General features: G+C 35.6%; 1 long non-coding RNA gene across 1 annotated transcript in view; it reads left to right on the top strand.

Annotated features, from left to right (window-relative positions):
- Positions 1-18031, top strand: part of LOC108541938 (uncharacterized) — an 86356-nt gene that overhangs the window by 23317 nt on the left and 45008 nt on the right. The window contains exon 2 of the long non-coding RNA XR_001889124.1: positions 11308-11470. This is a non-coding gene — a long non-coding RNA (uncharacterized LOC108541938). The remainder of the gene's footprint in view (positions 1-11307; positions 11471-18031) is intronic.

The following is an 18031-nucleotide window of genomic DNA, read 5'->3' as shown; positions in this document are numbered from 1 at the left end:
GGTGGGCAGAACCAGTGCAAGTACAGGGTTGCCTGGTCCAGCTCTGCCCAGCTTCACACACCTCTGAGGCTGAGGATAAAACCCAAACCACTGAGCATTCCACAATCCAGCCCATTGCCTGGGACATTGGAGAGTTTCTCTTGGTAAACAAAGATCAAGCATGAACTTTACTACCACCACAGCCAGCTCTTACCTACAAGTGCCACTGACTGGCCTGGAGGTCAACCTGCACAACACAGGACAAAATCTGGTAACACAAGCCCACAGCACTTAGGAATGAGATAAGCTCCTTGTGACCTATAACCCTTGCTTCACAGGAGGTCATGAGCATACTCACCTGCCTGGTATACCACTACTACAACCAGCATTTGAAAAAGCCACCACATGATGGTAATTTACAGCCAAGGAATTCATACATAGTCTTTGCCACCGAATGCACCTGGTAGCAAAGCCAAACAGCCCTGCACAACATATATTACAGTCACATCCTCAAGGACTTAGTGGTGGGGGGGGATGTCCTGTCCAAACCCTGGTAATTCAATAAGAAGTGACTATTTCTCCAAATGAGAAAAAAAATCTGCATAATACTGGAAGCATGAAAAGTCAGGGGGTTATGACACCCCTCAAAGGATTACACTAACTCTCTAGCAATGGATGCTGACCAAAAGGAAATTTCTGAAATGCCAGAAAAAGAATTCAAAATATTGATTTTATAGAAGCTCAATGAGATCCAAAAGAAATCTGAACACCAATAGAAAGACATCAGAAAATTAATTCTGGATATAAATGAGAAATTTATCACAAAGAACTTTACCAATTTTTTCTTATCTAAAAATGAACAAACATAACTTTTGGAAATGAAAAATTCACTGAAGGAATTACAAAATACAGCTGAAAGGGTCAATAACTGACTACATAAAGCAGAAGACAGAATCTCAAAATTTGAAGACAAGTGCTTTGAATTAATCTAGTTAGATAAAGATAAAGAAAAAAGAATAAAGTAGAATGAACATTTTGAGAAGCATGGAATTATATAAAGAATCTAAACTTATGAATCATTGGTGTTCCTCAGGGAGAAGGAAAAACATAGTTTTGAAAATCATTTAAGGAAACAATGGATGAAAATTTCCCTAGTTTTATAAGAGATTTGGACATGCAAATACTAGGGGCCAAATGAATACTAAGAGAACACACTGCCAGATGGATTTCACTACAACATATAGTCATTAAATTGTCTAAAATCAATATAAAGGAAGAAATCCTAAAATCAGCAAGAGAAAATAATCTAGTCACCTGTAAAGGAAACTCCATCAGACTAACAGTGGACTTCTCAGTGGAAACTTTATAAGCCAGTAAGAGATTGGGATTCTATTTTCAATGTGCTTAAAGGAAAAAAAAATTATCAACCACAAATTTTGTATTCTGCTAAAATAAGTTTCATAACTAAAGGAGAAATAAGGTATTTTCCAAACACTGAGGGAATGTATCACCACTAGACGAACCCTATAAAAATATTCAAAGGAGTTCTAAACATGGAACAAAATGGTCAATGTTTGCCATCATAAAAATACACAAAAGTATAAAACTCACAGGTCTTATGAAAACAGTTATACAAAGGAGGAAGAGAAAGAAATCAAATTACAACAGGACAGAACTCCGCCAAACCACAAAGACAAACAAAGGGGGGTGGGAAGATGCATATAATGTACAAAGCAATTTGATAACATTATGACAGAAACAAACCTCACATATAACTATGAACACTGTACATAAACAGATAAAATCCTTCATTTAAAGGTATAGATTGGCAGATAGGTTTTTAAAATATGAACCATATGTTCATAAGAACTATAAGAAACTCCCCATATTGGTAAACATTCTTATAGCTTGAAGGTAAAGGGCTAGAAACAGATCTCCCACACAAACAGAAACTAAAAGTGAGCAGGAGTATCTATGCTTATATCAGATAAAACAGACTTTGAATCAACAAAAGTAAAAAAAAAAAAAGACAAAGTCAGTCATTATATAATGATAAAGGAATCAATTCAATGAGAGGATATAAAAATCCTGAACATATACACACAAAACACTGGAGCAGTCAGAGTCACAAAACAAATATTACTGGACATAAAGAGATAGACAGCAATATAATAATGGTGGGAGACTTCAACACTGCACTCACAGCAGTTCACAGATCATTGAGACAGAAAAACAACAAGGAAACACTGGGCTTAAATTTGATCTTGAGACCAAATATACCTAACAGACATTTACAGAACATTCTACCCAACAACAGCAGAATATAGATTCTTCTCATTAGTGCATGCAGCATTCTCAAACATAGACCATACATTAGGGCACAAAACAAATCTCAATAAATTTTTAAAAATTGAAATCATACCAAGTATTTTCTCAGCCCATAGAAAAATAAAACTATAAATCAATACCAGGAGGAACTGCTGAAACTACATAAACACATGGAAATTGGACAACATATTCCTGAATGGTCTTTGGGTAAATGACAAAATTAAGATGGAAATTTAAAAATTTTTAGAAATGAATGAAAATGGAAACAACATACCAAAACCTCTGGGATACAGCAAAAGCAGTGCTAAGAGGGAAGTTTATAACATTAAATGCTTACATCCAAAGAATAGAAAAATCAATTAACAACCTAACATCACACCTCAAGAAAGTAGAAAAAAAAAGAACAAAGAAAACCCAAAGCTAACAGAAAACAACAAATCAGGGAAGAACTAAATCAAATTGTGAACAAAAGAACATTATAAAGGATCAAAGAAACAGAAAGTTTGTTCTTTGATAAAATGAAGTTGACAAACTGCTAGCTAATCAAGAAAAGACAGAAGATCCAATAAACAATCAGAAATTTAAAAGGAGACATTAGAACTGATACTACAGAAATACAAGTGATCATCAGAGACTACAATGAACATCTCTGCACTCACAAACTAGAAAATCTAGAAGACATATAAATTCCTGGAAACATAAAACCACCCGAGATTGAACACATAGAAATCCTAAGCAAACCAGTAACAAGTAGTGACACTTAATCAGTAATAAAAAAAGTCTCCTAAGGAAAAAAAAAAAAAAAGTCCAGGGGCAAATGGATTCACAGCCAAATTCTACCAAATCTACAAAGAACTGGTGCCAATGCCCCCTGAAACGCTTCCAAAACTTCAATGAGGGAAGCCTCCCTGACTCGTTGTACAGAACCAGTATTATTCTGATACTAAAGCCAGACTAGCACACAACAAAAAATGAAAACTATAGACCAAAATCTCTGATGAACACAGATGCAAAAATTTGCAACGAAGTACTAGCAAACCCAATACAACAGCACAACAAAAATATAATACACCACAATCAAATGGTTTTATTCCAAAGATGCAAGTGTAGTTCAACATACTCAAGTAAATAAATTTGATTCATTATGTAAGGAGAATTAAAAACAAACTATATAAATATCTCAATAGATACAGAAAAAGCATTTGATAAAATTAAGGATCCTTTTGTGATAAAATCCTCAACAAACTAGGCATAAAAGGAACATACTGCAAAGTAATAAAAGTAATATATGATAAGACCACAGAAAACATTATACTAAACAGGGAAAATTTGAAAGCAGTCTCCCGAAGAACTGGAACAAGACATTGATGACCACTTTCACCACTCCTGTTCAACATACTAGAAGCCCAAGCCAGAGCAATCAGGCAAGAGAAGAAATAAAAGGCATCCAAATTTGGAAAAGATGAAGTCAGCTTATCTCTGTTTGCTCATGATATGATCTTATACCTAGAAAATCCCAAAGACTCCTAGATTTCATACATTCTGTAAAGTTTCAGAATGAAATGAGTGTACAAAAATCAGTGTCATTTATATACATGAACAACAAACTGAGAACCAAATCAAGAAGTACAATAGCTACAAAAAAAGTAAAATATTTAGGAATATATTTTAAACAAGGGGGTAAAAGATCTTTACAAGGAAAACTACAAAACACTGATGATAGAAATCATACATGACACAAATGGAAAAACCTCCCATGTTCATGGATCAGAAAAATCAATATCATTAAAACAATCATACAGATGTACAGATTGAATATAATTCCTATTTTAAAATGTAATTTTCACAGAATTAGAAAAAATAATCCTCAAATTCATATGGAATGAAAAAAGAGCCTGAATATCCAAAGCAATTGTAAGCAGAAAGAACAAAGCTGGAGGCATCACATTACCTGACTTCAAATTATACTACGAGGCTATAGTAACCAAAACAGCATGGTACTTGTATAAAAACAGACACATAGATCAATGTAACACAATAGAGAACTCAGAAATAAAGCCACATACCTATAGACAACTGATCTTTGACAATATCAACACAAACATACCCTGAAGGAAGGACATCCTTTACAATGAAGGACGTCCTTTACAATAAGTGGTGCCGGGAAAACTGGATTACCTGTGCGGAAGAATGAAGCTGGACTTCTGTCTCTTACCATCTATAAGCCAACTCAAGATCAATTAAAGGCTTAAATGTAAGACCTGAAACTATAAAAATATTAGAAGAAAACCTAGGGAAAACTCCTCTGGATATTGGCCTAGATGAACAATTTATGACTAAGGCCTCAAAAGCAAATGCAACAAAAACACAAATAGACAAATGGGACTTAATTAAACCAAAGAGCTTCTGCAAAGCAAAAGAAATAAGACAACAGACAACGTGCAGAATGGAAGAAAACATTTACAAACTATGGATACAACAAGGGACTAATATACAACGAACTCAAACAACTCAACAACGACATAAACAAATCAAAGAACATAATATCTCCTCATCCTTTACCCACCTCCTACACTACCGAATGGGCAAAGAACATGAACATTTTTTCAAAAGAAAACATACAAATATCTAACCTGCATATGAAAAAACGCTTAACATCACTAACCATCAGAGAAATGCAAATTAAAACCACAATGACATATTTCACAGAAGTCATAATGGCTATTACTAAAAATCCAAAAAATAACAGATGTTCGGTGAAACTCCGTCTCTACTAAAAAATACAAAAAAAACTAGCCGGGCGAGGTGGCGGGCGCCTGTAGTCCCAGCTACTCGGGAGGCTGAGGCAGGAGAATGGCGTAAACCCGGGAGGCGGAGCTTGCAGTGAGTGGAGACCCGGCCACTGCACTCCAGCCCGGGCGACACAGCGAGACTCCGTCTCAAAAAAATAAATAAATAAATAAATAACAGATGTTGGTAAGGATGCAGAGAAAATGGAACACTTACACACTGTTAGTGGGAATGTAAATTAGTATAACCTGTATGAAAAATCATATGGAGATTTCTCATAGAACTGAAAATAGAACTGCCATTTGAGGTAGCAATCCCGCTACTGGCTATCTACCCAAAGGAAAATAAATAATTAGATCTAAAAGATACCCACACTCATGTGTTTATCACTGCACTATTCACAACAGCAAAGAGATGGAATCACCTATGTTTACATCAGTGAACGACTGGATACAGAAAATGTAGTGTATATGTGCAGTAGAATACCACTCAGCCAAAATTATCTTTTGCAGCAACATTGATAGAACTGGAGGCTATATTCTTAAATAACCCAGAAACAGAAAGTCGAACACCACATGTTCTCACTTACGAGTGAGAGCTAAATATTGTGTATACATGGACATAAAGTATGGAATAATAGACACTGGAGATTCAGTACTATAGGAGGTGGGTAAAGGATGAGAAATAAATAAATGGGTACTGTGTACATTATTCAGGTGGTGGATACACTAAATAGCCAGACTTTACCACTACATGGTACAGCCATGTAACAAAACTGCACTTGCACCCCTTAAATACATACCAAAAGAAAGTAATAGAGGTCTTCAACAACAATTACCACCCTCCCACTGTTCTGAGGCTCCAGTATCTATTATTCTACACTCTACTTCCATGTGTTCACAGTATTTAGCTCCTATTTATAAATGAGAACGTATGGTATTTGACTTTCTGTTTTCTGAGTTATTTCACTTAAGATAATGACCTCCAGGTCTATAAAATGAACAGAACATATACAGAACACTCACCCATCAACTGCAAAAAAAAGAACAGTCTTTTCAAGTGCACATGGAACATTCTCCAAAATAGACCACATGAAGGCCACAAAACAAATCTTAACAAATTTTAAAAGACAGCAATCACAGAAAATATATTCTCTGGTTACAGTGAAATGACACTAGACATCAACAACAGAAGGAAAACTGGAAAATCCACAAATACATGAAAATTAAGCAATGCACTCTTAAACAACAGGTCAAAGAAGAAATCACAAGGGAAATTAGAAAACCTCTTGAGACAAATGAAAATGAAAACACAGTGTTCCTGTGTTAGGCCATTCTTGGATTGCTATAAAGGAATACTCAGACTGGGTAATTTTTAAAGAAAAGAAGTTTTATTGACAGTTCTGCAGGCTCTACAAGCACAGTGCTGGCATCTACTCAGCTTCTGAGGAGGCCTCAGGGAGCTTTTCCTGATGGCAGAAGGTGAAATGGGAAGAGCAAGGGAAGCCTGGAGAAGGAGAAAGAGAAGGGGGAGGTGCCACACACTTTTAAATAGCCAGATCTCATGAGAACTCACTACTGCAAAGACATCACCAAGGGGATGGTGCTAAACCATTCATGAGAAATCTGCTCCCATGATCCAGTCACCTTCCATTTCACCTTCCTCCATGAGGAAAAGCACCCGGAGTCCTCCCCAGAAGCTGAGCAGATGCCAGCACCATGCATGTATAGCCTGCAGAACAATGAGTCAATTAAACCCCTTTTCTTTATAAATTACCCAGTCTCTGATATTTCTTTTTTTTTTTTTTTTTTTCCCCCGGAGACAGGGTCTCACTCTGTCACCCAGGCTGGAGTGCAGTGGTGCAGTCTCAGCTCACTGCAACCTCCGTTTCCGTGGTCAAGCGATTCTCCAGCCTCAAATTCCTGAGTAACTGCAATAATAGGCATGAGCTACCATGCCTAGGTAATTTTTGTACTTTTTGTAGAAATGCGGTTTTGACATGTTGCTCAGGTTGTGTGGTATTTCTTTATAGTGATGCAAGAACAGCCTAATACAAGGTCCCACCTCCTACACTGGGTATTACATCTCAACATGAGATTTGGAGGGAACATTCAAGCCATATCAGTGCCCAAACTTGTGAGATGCAGTGAAAACAGTACTAATAGAGAAGTTTATGGCTATGTTTACATTAAAAAAGAAGAAAGATTGAAAACTAACAATCTAACTTTGTACCTTAAGAAACTGAAAAAAGAAAAACAAACTAAACCCAAAGCTAACAGAAGAAAATAATAAAGTTTAGAGCAAAGATCAATGAAATAGAGAATACAAAAGCAATAGAAAAAAATCATCAACAAAACTTGAGGTGATTTTTCCAAAATATCTACAAAACTGACCAATTATTAGGTATACTAATTTTAAAAAAGAGAAGACTCAAATAACTAAAATCAAGAGTGAAAGAGGGGATATTACAGCCAGTACGACATAAAATAAAGAGGGTTGTAAGAGAATATACAAACAGTCATATGCCAACAAACTGGAAAACTTACATAAATGGACAAAATATTTTAAACACACAGCCAACCAAGATTGGATAATGAAGAATTACATAATCTGGACAGACTTACAACTATTAAAGAGATTGCATCAGTAACCAACACTCCACACAAAGAAAAGCCCAAGACATCATTCCTTCATTAGAATATTTCAGCAAATATTTAAAGAAGAATGAACACCCATTCTCCTCAAACTCTTCAAAAAAATTAAAAGAAGGTAAAATCCCAAATTCATTATATAAGGCCAGCATTACCCTAATAATAAAGCCAGATGAAGACAAAGAAAACTGCAGACCAACATTCTTGATAGATAATGGAGCAAAAGTCATTAACAAAATACTAGCCAACCAAATTCTCAGGCATAGTAAAAAGATAATATACTATGATCAAGTAAAATTTATTGCTGTAAAGTAAGGATGGTTCAACATAAAAAAATCATTTTAATCACATTAACAGAATGAAAGATGAGAACTACATAATCATCTCAATTGATACACACAAAAATAGCGTTTGACAAAATTTGATGTTCTTTCATGCTAAAAATGCTCAACAAACTAGGATGTAAGGAAACTATTAATACCGCAATATAATAAAGGCTATACATGAAAAGACCACAGCTAACATCAATCTCAATGGTGAAAAATGGAAAGCCATTACTCTAGGATCAAGATCAAGACAAAGATGCCTGCACCCCTTCTATTTAACATAGTACTGGAATGTCCTAGTCAAAGCAATTATGCAAGTGAAATAAAAGGCACCAAAATCAGAAAGGAAGTGAAATTGTCTCTGGTTACAGATGACTTAATCTCCTATGCAGAAAGCCCTAAAGATCCCATTTAAAAACTTTAGAATAATTTAATTCTGCAAAGTTGCAAGATACAAGTCAACATACAAAATCCATTGCATTTCTATACACTAAAATGAGCAATCTGCAAAGGACAGTAAGAAAACAATTTCATTTACAATAGCATCAAAAAGAATAAAATACTTTGGAATAAACCTAACCAAGGAGGTAAAAGACTTAAAACTAGAAAACACTGCTGATAGGTATTAAAGACACAAATAAATTGAAAGACATCCAATATTCATGTACTGGAAGACTTATGTTGTTAAAATGTCAGTATTGCCCAAAGTAATCTACCAATTCAGTGCAATCCCTATCAAAATCCCAATGGCATCTTTGGAAATACAGAAAAATCCATTTAAAAATTCATATGGAATCACAAGGGATGCTGAATAGCCAGAACAATCTTGAAAAAGGAAAAAGAGGTCTTTCTGATTTCAAAACATATTACAAGGCTACAGTAATCTAAACATTAGGACTGGCATAAACGCAGACATACAGACCAACAAAAATGAACAGAATTGAGAGCCCAGATATAAACCATTAACCGTATGGTCAAACAATTTTTGACAGATGTCAACACCATTCAATGCAACAGGAACTATCTCTTCAACAAACGTTGCTGGAAAACTGAATATCCCCATGCAAAAGAGCAAGTTGGACCCTTTTGTTACACCATAAACAGAAATTAACTCAAAATGAATTAAAGACCTAAACATAAGAAACAAAAGTATAAAACTACTAGAAGAAAACGTTAGAGAAAAGCTTCATGATATTGGATATGACAATGATTTCTTGTGTATGACACCAAAAGCAAAAGCAACAAAAGCAAAATAGACAAATGGGACTACAAATGGGGTTTAATCCAATTCAAAAACTTTTATGCATTAAAGGACACATTAAAGTACCAATAAAGTGAACAGACAGCCTAAGGAATGGGAGAAAATATTTGCAAATCTGACAAATCATTAATATCTAGACTGCATAAAAGCTCCTACAACTTAAGAACAAAAACAACCTAATTAAAAATGGGCAAGGGGCTGGGTGCCATGGCTCATGCCTGTAATCCTAGCACTTTGAGAGGCAGGATTATAGGCATGAGCCACCACAGGAAACAGGAAGATTGCCTGAGCCCAGGAGTTCAAGACCAGCCTAGGCAACCTAGTGAAAGCCCCTCTCTACAATAATGTTTTTTTTAAATGAGTCATGCATTGTGGCACACACCTGTAGTTCCAGCTACTCAAAGGGCTGAAGTGGGAGGATCACTTGAGCCCGAGAGGTCAAGACTTTAGTGAGCCATGATTGTGATACTGCACTCCAGCCTGGGCAACAGAGTGAGACTCTGTCTCAAAGAAAAAAAGGACAAGTGACTTGAATCTACATTTCTTCAATGAAGGTATACAAATGACCAACAAGCATATAAAAAGATGCTCAGTATCACTTATTAGAGAAACGCAAATCAAAACCATAAGGTAGCACGTCACATTCATTAGGATGACTAGTTTTAAAAAAAAAAAAAAAAAAAAAAAAAAAAAAAAAAAAAACAGAAAATAACAAGTTTGTCAAGGATTTGGAGAAATTAGAATCTTTGTGCACTGTTGGTAGGATTGTAAAATGGTGAACCACAATGAAAACAGTATGGTGTTTCCTCAAAAATTTAAAAATAGATTCACTGTATGATATGGCAATCCTCCTTCTGAGTATATGTCCAAAAGCACTGATAGCAGGGTTTTGGAGATATCTGCACATCCATGTTCATAGCAGCATTATTCACAATAGCCAGGAGGTGGAAGCAACCCAAATGTCAATAAATAGAAAATGGAAAAACAACGCATGGTATATACATACAATAGCTGACTACTCAGTCTTAAAAAGGAAGAAATTTTGTCACATACTACAACACGCATAAACCTTAAGGACATTATGCTAAGTGAAATAAGCCAGTGACAAAAACACAAATACTGTATGATACCACTTTTACAAGATCTAAAGTTATCAAATTCATATAAACAGAAAATAAAATGTTGGTTATCGAACTGGGAGAGGGGCAAATGGGGAATTGTACAATGGGTGCCGTTTCAGTTTTACAAGACAAAAAAGTTCTGGAGATTTGCTTCACAACAATGTGAAGATACTTAACACTATTGAACTCTATGCTTTAAAATGTTTAAGATGGTAAAAATTACGTTTTGCCATGCACAGTGGTCCTAAGAGGTTTTTTTTTTTTTGGTTTTAATAAGGTTTATGTTTCTTACAAAAAAATATATTTTCACAGCTTCGTTATGTTTCAAACAATATTTTTAAACAATGCCCTGTCAAAGTTGCCAATATCTCTCTATACACCTCTGTACAGCTCTAAGATATGGGGGTATATATCTCCCTATAACGTTTAAAATGCTAATTGAAAGCAAATATTAGGTAAGATATTTTCCTTTTCTTTTCAAATTATGTGCTATACGTGAAAGAATAAAATCACTTCTTGCAATATTCCAAGATAAAATATTCCAGTAATTGGCTAACAAAACAAAAAAATATAAATAATATGCTGGTTAAAAACACTATATATAAGAAAGATATAAATGAATTTTTAAAAATCAGTATTTGAAAACATTCACTATTCTGTTATCAAACTGCCGAAGTAAGTATAAGAATGACAGAAGTCATAGGGAACTAGGACAACAAGATTTTCAAATTGACAAAATAAAGAAAAAAGTTCCACTGCGATACGTGAAAGTTGTTCTATAATCTTACTTATGAGGGAGTTAGCAGAAATTGTACTTAGTATTTCACTCATATATTAATCATTTTTAACAGAATTCCTGGGGCCCTTGGACAGAGGGGATATGCTAAATGAAGCTTTTATTGGCCTGTCTTTAGCACCTCAAAGGGAAGACTCATTTCCAGATAACCGCCCTCCCTCTGGCCCAACCCACAGACATATTGTACAACAAAGAATACTGAATGGCTCTTCTAACAGGTAAGAAATGTTGACTGACGAAATTGCTCCATAAAGTATTTAGTATTACCTGTTCAAATGCGAACTAATAGCAAAGCAAGAATATTTCAAAATGTCAAGGAGAAAAATTTGCATTTCTCATGGCTCAGACTTTGCAGGAGTTTGGTTATTCAGAGCAGGCATAATGAATGGCAGAAGTAAATGTAAAAATAATATTGCTACAATAAATGTTATTCTAGGCCAAAATGAAATTACTATAACATATTGTCTGCATTCTGCTGTTAAATTCTAGGATTGTTGGACTGCCTTTAATAAATATGAACTTTTAGAATATGTAGTTTGTATTATAATTTATATAATATTTCTTTAATGCAAGTTTACCATTAGTTTTTGAAATCTGATAAATGATAGTTTAAATATCTGATATCTGTCTAGTTTGCTACATGGGGTTATTGAGAAGATAAAGAATATGAAATTTTAAAAAAGTAATAATGTTATTTACAGTGATAATGATAATATTAATTATGATGATAAAGATTCTCTCAAGCAAGGGTCAGCAAGCTTTTTGTGTAAAGGGCCAGACAGCAAATATTTTAGGCTTTGCAGGTCACACAAACTTTTGCAACTACTCAATCCTGCTGTTACAGTAAAAAAGTGGCTACAGACAATATATAAATGAATCAGAATGGGGGTGTTACAATAAAACGTTATTTATAAAAATAGGCAGTGGGTCAGATTTGGTCCCTGGTTTATGCATAACATTCTGCTTTTGAGGATCCTGACTATTTTCAGTAATTGTAAAGAGGCCAAATTAAAAAAAAAAATGTATATATCAATTATATATACCCACCTACAATACCCTCAAGAAAAATGCCTCAAACTATACACATTAATAGCAAATAAAGAGGGGGAGGATTTCCAAGTATGAAAGTTTATTTGGATATCGGCAAATCCTCTCCCCAATATACTAATATAAAACTAGACAAAAACCATCATTTCTGGGCGTTGGAAATCAAACAAAGGCAAACAACAAATTGAGAAGCATTTATTGATGAAAAATTGCTGAACTTCTAGTAATAAAGTAGAAGTCTTTTATTTTCTTGCCTGAAGCTGCTTCCATCATCCTGCCCGTCCCCAGACTAGTTCTACCAGGGTAGGGCTGGCTTTAAAAACCAACAGCTGACTTGATTTGGAGCTGAGGGTGGAAAAACTCTACCTAGCAGCATTGTCTAATAAAAGTAGCAAACTATTGTCAGTAAAAGTGACAAACTTGATAGCAAATGCCAGTTCTGCTCGTCTGATTAGGGCAAGTGACTGAATGGCAAACTAGCCAAAAATTCAACAGGGAGATCCTGGAAATGAGAAAACCAAAGAGGTGCTAATTAAACTCTCCACCAATTCTTTTTTTTTTTTTTTTTTTTTTTTTGAGACAGAGTTTCGCTCTAGTTGCCCAGGCTAGAGTGCAATGGCATGACCTCAGCTCACTGCAACCCCCCACCTCCCTGGTTCACACGACTCTCTTGCTTCACCCTCCATAGTAGCTGGGATTACAGGTGCCCACCACTGTGCCCTGCTAATTTATTTATTTATTTGTATTTTTAGTAGAGACAGGGTTTCACCATGTTGGCCAGACTGGTCTCAAACTCCTGACCTCAGGTGATCCACTCGCCTCGGCCTCCCAAAGTGCTAGGATTACAGCCACGAGCCACCATGCCCAGCCCACAAATTCTTATGGGATTGTATGACCTCTCATTTTTTGGCTTTCTCTTGTCTGGTATTTTCCACCTTATGCTTCTTTCTTCCTTCACACCCAAATGCCAAAAGTGCCCCTCTCTTTCTGCCTTTTCCCTGAGAAGCTATCCTTTTTGAAAACTGCCTCTTCAGATTGCATGGTACTTTATAGCGTCTTCCTTGTAGTTCATGCTCCAATGTACCAGAATATCAGGCGCTAGGGAGATCATGCATTAGCATTTGGTGTTTTTTTCCATTTTATTTACAATTATTTTGAAGTTTGAACATTCTCTGTCTTCAAGTTATGCTAAGAACATGATTGTCATGTAGTTTCATTTTTCCTTCTATAATGTTCTGTATTGTTTATAAAAGAAGTATTGGGAGATAGAACATAGGAGACTGCTATTATCTTCAGCTACCTAGAAGTCCTACCTCTTTATTTTTTTATTTTGGGGCCAGGGTCTCACTCTGTCACCCAAGCTGGAGTGCAGTGGTGCGATCATGGCTTACTGCAGCCTCGACCTCCCAGGCTCAGGTGATTCTCCCACCTCACTATCCCGAGCAACTGCAACCACAGGCACGTGCCACCATGCCGGGCTAATTTTTGTATTTTTTGTAGAAACAAGGTTTCACCATGTTGCCCAGGCAGGTCTCAGACTCCTGGGCTCAAGTGATCCTTTTGCCTCGGCCTTTCAAAGTGCTGGGATTACAGGCATGAGCCACCACGTCTGGATACTTCTTTAAAAACAATTTTACTGAGATATAACTTACATATACCATGAAATTCACCCATTGTAAGTATACAAGACAATGATATTTGGTAAATTTATAAAGCTGTATGACCACCACCACAGTTTAGGTTTAGAGCATTTCCATCACCCCCAAATAGTTCCGTTATACCTAATTTCCACTCTCCTAACCCAGCCTGAGGCAAACATTGCTCTGCTTTCTGTCTCTAGAGAAATTTTATATAAATGAAATCATATAATCTGGACATTTCATATAAATAAAGTCATACAATATATTGTCTTTTGTATCTGGCGTCTTTCACTTAGCATTATGTTACTGAGGCTCATGTTGTAATATATAGTTTATTCCTTCTTAATTGCTGAATAGTATTCTATTACATGGATGTGCCACATTTTGCTTATTCACTCACCAGCTGATGGATATCTGGGTTATTTCCATTTTGGGGTTATTATGAATAATGTTGCTGTAAACATTCACATTGAAGTTTCTAAGTGGACATATATTTTCATTTGCCTTGGGCAGGTATCTAGGAATTGAATTGCTGGGTCTAAGTTTGTATTTAATTTGCTAGTTTTAAGAAACTGCCAAATTGTTTTCCAAAATGCCTGTAACATTTTACATACTCACCAGCAATATATAAGGGTTCCAGTTTCTCAGTATCCTCACCAACATTTAATATTGTCGATCTTTTTTTATTATAACTATTCTGGTGGGTGAAGAATGATATCTAATTGTAGCTTTAATTTGCATTTCCCTAACAACTAATGATGTTGAACATTTCTTATTCGCTCATTACCATTCTTTGTTGTTATAACTATTCAAATTTGTTGTCCATTCTTTAGTTGAGTTGTCTTGTTATTGAATTGTAAGATACTTTTATATATTCTGAATACAGGGTCCTTATTAAATACCTGATATGCAAGTATTTTCTCCCTGTCTGTGGCTTGCCTTTTCATTTTCCAGTAGTGTCTTTTGAAGTGCAAACGTTCCCAAATGTTGGTGAAGCCCAGGAGAGCAATTTTTTCTTTTTTTGATTGTCTTTTATGTGTTGTACTTAAATTTCTTTCTAATCTGAGAATGAGGATATTTTCTCATGTTTTCTTCTAGAAGTTTTATAGCTTCTGCTCTTAAATTTAAGTCCACTTCGAGTTAATTTTTATGTAGGATGTGAATAAGGGTCTAAGTTCATTATTTAGAACATAGAAATACACATTTTCCCAGTACTTTTTTTTGAGGGAAAAAAACTCATTTTACCCACTGAATTGCCTTTGCCCCTTCATCAAAAATCAACTGACTATAGGTGTTAAGTGTTTATTTCTGGATTTGTCATTCTGCTCCATTCATCTATATGTCTATTCATACAGTAACAAGTGCCTAGACTTTGCTCTATTGAGGACCCTACTGAACTAGGATCTCACAAAACATAGCCAATACCACAAAAATAAACAAGAAAAAGATGAAGAGTTTCATACAAATTTACGTCAAAGTAACAGAAAATGAAAACTACACGCATCAATTAAGGAAAATTATCTTCCCCCAAAACAATCATGATGTCAAAGAAAACTGTACAACACCACACCAGGCAGAATTAGATACATTGGAACAAGCAACTGGGTATATTGAAACCCACTCTGAATTATAAAAACAAAATGAGGCCAGGCATGGTGGTTCACGCCTGTAATTCCAGCACTTTGGGAGGCTGAGGCGGATCACCTGAGGTCAGGAGTTCAAGACTAGCCTGGCCAACATGGTGAAACCCCATCTCTACTAAAAATACAAAAATTAGCCTGGCATGATGGCACATGTCTGTAATCCCAGCTCCTTGGGAGGCTGAGGCAGGGGAATCGCTTGAACCCGGGAGGCAGAGGTTGCAGTGAACTGAGGTCGCATCATTGCACTCCAGCCTGGATGACAGAGTGAGACTCCATCTCAAAAAAAAAAAGAAAAGAAAAGAAAAGAAGAAAAAAAGAAAAGGCAAAATGAAAAATAGAAATGGACAGGAGAGAAGGAGGGAGGGATGAAAAAAGACACCAAGAAAATTGGCCGGGTGTGGTGGCTTGCACCTGTAATCCCAACACTTTGGGAGGCCAAGGTGGGAGGATCCCTTGAGCCCAAGGGCTCAAGACCAGCCTGGGCAACATAGCGAGACCTCATCTCTACTAAAAAAAGAAAAAAAAAATTAGCCTGGCATGGTGGTCCATGCCTGCAGTCCCAGCTACTTGGGAGACTGAGGTGGGAGGATAGCTTGGGGCCCTGAACATTAAGGCTTTAATGAGTCCTGATCATGCCAGTGCACTCCAGCCTGGGTTGCAGAGTGATATCCTGTCTCAAACAAAAACAAAAACAAAAAAGTCCACTGAAAAAAATAAATGAAAAAAAAAACATAATATTATCCAAAAATGAAAAATAAGTTACAGGGTACCCAAATGAGAATAAACTCATTATAAAACTTAATTAAAAATATTGAAAATGGCAGAAAACAAAAGAAAATGAGAAGTAAAAAGACAAAGTAATGGAATGGGAGATAAGACAAAGAAGCAACAGCACTTGTATAATTGGATTCCATGAAAACGAAAAAATAAAACAATGTAACAGAATACTCGATACTAAAAATCCAAGAGAATGTTGCAAAATGTATTCATGTACTTTTGCTTATGTAAGTTATTTGATCTTTTTACCAGAAGGCCCTAAACATTTAATCATTGAAATATAAGAGTATAGCTAGGATATTTCTTGGAGCTGATGGTTCTAATTTTTCTCAGACACCCAAAGTGCACTTTCAGGAAAAAAGTATTGAACTTTTCAAACAAGTATCAAACTTTTCAAAAAAATAAAATATAAGGCAAGGCAAAAGCAGAACTACAGTTTTCAAAAACTCAGTGACTGAAAGTGTGAACCAAGGATAGTATAGTCATCCATGATCTCCTTCAAGTATGAACGCTAAAAGAAACAGTTTTCAATATAGGGAATTCTGTACCCATGAACCTTTCTTGAGGAATACTAGAGGAAGAGTTTCATCTAACCATAAGATGAGTAAGAAAGTGTCAGTACAAGGACTGACTGTATTTTAATAAATATAAATGTAGACAGAAGATAAAAGGGGTTGAAGACCCATATACAAATACTGTATGTTGTGATTAAGTAGAAGTAATACAGCTTTAGAAAATGGGAGTGGAACAGAGAGTGAAAGAGTAAGATAGAATAAGCTCACTGATTGTTGTGTAGCCAATAGGTGGGAGTTAAAAGATACAATAAAAACTCGTATGCCACATAATAAAAGTTAACTAAGAAAAGAAGAGACTAAGGGCATTAGAAAAGATACAAATACAAAGGTAACCACTAAAACAAAACCACAAACTTTACTACCTACCATTTACTTTTATTTATATTTTTTAAGAGATGGAGTCTCACTGTATTGCCCAGGCTAGAGTACAATGGTTATTCACAGACACAATCCCACTACTGATTGACCCACTCCGTTTCCAGCCTGGCCCAGTTGACCCCACCTTAGGCAACCTGGTGGTCCTCAGCTCCCAGGAGGTCACCATGTTGATGCCAAACTTAGTGTGGCACCCAATGGGCATTCTGCAGCCCAGAACTCGTGGGCTTAAGTGATAAATAAGTGAGAAGAAAGGAAACACACACGTCAGAAAGAAACATAGCGAATATATCAAAATTCACAAAATTATAAAATATTAGTAAAAGAGTTGAAACCTAGCATATCAGTCATATCAATTAATGTAAATGGACTCACCTCACCTAGTAAAAAAAAAAAAAGATTTTCAATGTGCTCATAAAGCAAGATCCAGCTATGTACTGCAAGAAAGACATACATCTAAATAAAATGATTCAGAAAGGGTAAAAATAAAGGAATGGGAAAAGATATTCAGGCAAATGAAAATAATAAACCAAGAGTAACCATACCAATTACAGAATTCAAGCCCAAAAGCATAAAATCCAACAAATAAATTAATGCAAATTTTACAAAGATAAAACACTTAAGAATATTTGTACAACAAATAATATAGAAGCCACCTTTATAAAGGAAAATCTATAAAAGATGCAAGGAGATATAGAGAGATATGAATAATAGGAAATTTT

The sequence above is a fragment of the Rhinopithecus bieti genome, unplaced genomic scaffold (genome assembly GCF_001698545.2).
Source record: "Rhinopithecus bieti isolate Rb0 unplaced genomic scaffold, ASM169854v2 scaffold_21419, whole genome shotgun sequence".
Classification (NCBI taxonomy): Eukaryota; Metazoa; Chordata; class Mammalia; order Primates; family Cercopithecidae; genus Rhinopithecus; species Rhinopithecus bieti.
The sequence above is the reverse complement of the archived record's forward strand: the minus strand, read 5'-3'. Positions and strand labels throughout refer to the sequence as shown.